The following is a 4,071-nucleotide window of genomic DNA, read 5'->3' as shown; positions in this document are numbered from 1 at the left end:
ACGGCGAGGGTATGTGGGCCGGGGAACCCTCCAGACAGCCCCCTGGATCCGAAATGGTTTTCGCCAGAGCCTAAGTCCACAAAATGACGCGTTCGTCCAAATCGCGACGGCACGTAAAAACGCCATCCCCTATCGGGCGGACCTCCAGGGTCGCGGGTGAATCCAGAAGGTGCCCGGGGAAGAGGCACCTTTCCCGGCCTGCCCCGGAGCCTCGGGGAGGGTGGATGTTTGGCCAAGGCCCGCGTTTCCGACTTAGTCGTCAGAGCTCACGGGCGACCACTGGTCACCCCGCGAACGGTTCTCCCCAGTAAGGGCGGTCGTCTTTCGACTGCCCCCGGCCACGGCGATGGTGCTTGGGCCGGGCAGCGGTCCACAAAGCCCCCTTAGGTATCAGTTTGCGTTCCCGGTCGGGGGGCCCTCAGACGAATCGCGTCACCCCGGCCACGGCGAGGGTATGTGGGCCGGGGAACCCTCCAGACAGCCCCCTGGATCCGAAATGGTTTTCGCCAGAGCCTAAGTCCACAAAATGACGCGTTCGTCCAAATCGCGACGGCACGTAAAAACGCCATCCCCTATCGGGCGGACCTCCAGGGTCGCGGGTGAATCCAGAACGTGCCCGGGGAAGAGGCACCTTTCCCGGCCTGCCCCGGAGCCTCGGGGAGGGTGGATGTCTGGCCAAGGCCCGCGTTTTCGACTTAGTCATTTTTCCAACCCCGAATTCCTCCAGGGCCTCCGACCTGCCGAGCGAGGCCGACGAGGGCTAGGGCCGGTCGGATAGGTCTCTCACCAAAGAGGCCCTGGAGCCTACGACCCGCCACTGGTCACCCAGCAAACCGAGAACCGGAGTAGGGGGTGCTATCTCACTCTCATGCCCAAGAGAGGGAGGCCACGCTGGGCCTGGGTCGCTGGAAATAGACCTTGGAGCTCAACGTTCAAATTTACAGAGAACCAGACTAGGGGGAGCCGTCTCACTCTCATGCCCGAGAGGGTGAGGCCTCGTTGGGCCTGGGTCGCTCGAAAATGCCCCTGGAGCTCAACCTTCAAATTTACAGAGAACCAGACTAGGGGGAGCCATCTCACCCTCATGCCCGAGAGGGTGAGGCCTCGTTGGGCCTGGGTCGCTCGAAAATGCCCCTGGAGCTCAACCTTCAAATTTACAGAGAACCAGACTAGGGGGAGCCGTCTCACTCTCATGCCCGAGAGGGTGAGGCCTCGTTGGGCCTGGGTCTCTCGAAAATGCCCCTGGAGCTCTACCTTCAAATTTACAGAGAACCAGACTAGGGGGAGCCGTCTCACTCTCATGCCCGAGACGGTGAGGCCTCGTTGGGCCTGGGTCGCTCGAAAAAGCCCCTGGAGCTCAGCCTTCACGGTTAATGAGAACCGGAGTAGGGGGCGCCATCTCACTCTCATGCCCAAGACGGTGAGGCCTCGTTGGGCCTGGGTCGCTCGAAAAAGCCCCTGGAGCTCAGCCTCCACGGTTAATGAGAACCGGAGTAGGGGGCGCCATCTCACCCCCATGCCCGAGAGGGTGAGGCCTCGTTGGGCCTGGGTCGCTCGAAAAAGCCCCTGGAGCTCAGCCTCCACGGTTAATGAGAACCGGAGTAGGGGGCGCCATCTCACTCTCATGCCCAGGACGGTGAGGCCACGCTGGGCCTCGGTCGACCGAAAAAAGCCCCTGGAGCTCAACCTTCAAATTTACAGAGAACCAGACTAGGGGGAGCCGTCTCACTCTCATGCCCAAGACGGTGAGGCCTCGCTGGGCCTGGGTCGCTCGAAAAAGCCCCTGGAGCTCAGGCTCCACGGTTAATGAGAACCGGAGTAGGGGGCGCCATCTCACCCCCATGCCCGAGAGGGTGAGGCCTCGTTGGGCCTGGGTCGCTCGAAAAAGCCCCTGGAGCTCAGCCTCCACGGTTAATGAGAACCGGAGTAGGGGGCGCCATCTCACCCCCATGCCCGAGAGGGTGAGGCCTCGTTGGGCCTGGGTCGCTCGAAAAAGCCCCTGGAGCTCAGCCTCCACGGTTAATGAGAACCGGAGTAGGGGGCGCCATCTCACCCCCATGCCCGAGAGGGTGAGGCCTCGTTGGGCCTGGGTCGCTCGAAAATGCCCCTGGAGCTCAGCCTCCACGGTTAATGCGAACCGGAGTAGGGGGCGCCATCTCACTCTCATGCCCAGGACGGTGAGGCCACGCTGGGCCTCAGTCGACCGAAAAAGCCCCTGGAGCTCAACCTTCAAATTTACAGAGAACCAGACTAGGGGCAGCCATCTCACTCTCATGCCCAAGACGGTGAGGCCTCGTTGGGCCTGGGCCGCTCGAAAAAGCCCCTGGAGCTCAACCTTCAAATTTACAGAGAACCAGACTAGGGGGAGCCATCTCACTCTCATGCCCGAGACGGTGAGGCCTCGCTGGGCCTGGGTCGCTCGAAAAAGCCCCTAGAGCTCAGCCTCCACGGTTAATGAGAACCGGAGTAGGGGGCGCCATCTCACCCCCATGCCCGAGAGGGTGAGGCCTCGTTGGGCCTGGGTCGCTCGAAAAAGCCCCTGGAGCTCAGCCTCCACGGTTAATGAGAACCGGAGTAGGGGGCGCCATCTCACCCCCATGCCCGAGAGGGTGAGGCCTCGTTGGGCCTGGGTCGCTCGAAAAAGCCCCTGGGGCTCAGCCTCCACGGTTAATGAGAACCGGAGTAGGGGGCGCCATCTCACCCCCATGCCCGAGAGGGTGAGGCCTCGTTGGGCCTGGGTCGCTCGAAAAAGCCCCTGGAGCTCAGCCTCCACGGTTAATGAGAACCGGAGTAGGGGGCGCCATCTCACCCCCATGCCCGAGAGGGTGAGGCCTCGTTGGGCCTGGGTCGCTCGAAAAAGCCCCTGGAGCTCAGCCTCCACGGTTAATGAGAACCGGAGTAGGGGGCGCCATCTCACCCCCATGCCCGAGAGGGTGAGGGCTCGTTGGGCCTGGGTCGCTCGAAAAAGCCCCTGGAGCTCAGCCTCCACGGTTAATGAGAACCGGAGTAGGGGGCGCCATCTCACCCCCATGCCCGAGAGGGTGAGGCCTCGTTGGGCCTGGGTCGCTCGAAAAAGCCCCTGGGGCTCAGCCTCCACGGTTAATGAGAACCGGAGTAGGGGGCGCCATCTCACCCCCATGCCCGAGAGGGTGAGGCCTCGTTGGGCCTGGGTCGCGCGAAAAAGCCCCTGGGGCTCAGCCTCCACGGTTAATGAGAACCGGAGTAGGGGGCGCCATCTCACCCCCATGCCCGAGAGGGTGAGGCCTCGTTGGGCCTGGGTCGCTCGAAAAAGCCCCTGGGGCTCAGCCTCCACGGTTAATGAGAACCGGAGTAGGGGGGCGCCATCTCACCCCCATGCCCAGGACGGTGAGGCCACGCTGGGCCTCGGTCGATCGAAAAAGCCCCTGGAGCTCAACCTTCAAATTTACAGAGAACCAGACTAGGGGGCGCCAACTCACTCTCATGCCCAGGAGGGGGAGGCCACGCTGGGCCTGGGTCGCTCGAAAAAGCCCCTGGAGCTCAGCCTGCGAAGCGCTTTTGTCACCACCCCGATGGCGGGTAAAAACGGCATCCTCTATCGGGCCGACCTCCGGGGTCGCGGGCGAAATCGGAGCTCTACCCGGGAAAGGTGCACCATCCTGGGCAAGGCCGCCGGAGAGGGGGTGGTTGGATGTTCGACCGGGGCCCGCTCGGGAACGCCGGGGCCTAGGGACTTGAAACTCGGGTCGTTGATAGGGCCCGTCGGCCCCTCTCGGACGCCGCCACCCCCGAGCCGACAGCCCCCCGGGGGCCGGGGATAGCGCCCCCCAAAGTTCGAAATTTTGAACGGCCGTATCTCGCCGAGGCCGAGACCCAGGGACTTCAAACTCGGGACCGCGGTAGACCCTGAGGCCCCCTATCAGACGCCGCCACCCGCGGGCCGATGGCCCCCCGGGGGCCGGGGATAGCGCCCCCCTAAGGTCGAAGATTTGACCGGCCGTATCTCGCCGAGGCCGAGCCCCAGGGACTTCAAACTCGGGTCGCTGATAGAGCCAGAGGGCCCCTACCGGACGCCGCCGGCCCCAGGTCCCC

This window comes from Carassius auratus, unplaced genomic scaffold (genome assembly GCF_003368295.1).
Source record: "Carassius auratus strain Wakin unplaced genomic scaffold, ASM336829v1 scaf_tig00214429, whole genome shotgun sequence".
Taxonomy (NCBI): domain Eukaryota; kingdom Metazoa; phylum Chordata; class Actinopteri; order Cypriniformes; family Cyprinidae; genus Carassius; species Carassius auratus.
Note: the sequence above shows the minus strand (reverse complement) of the source record.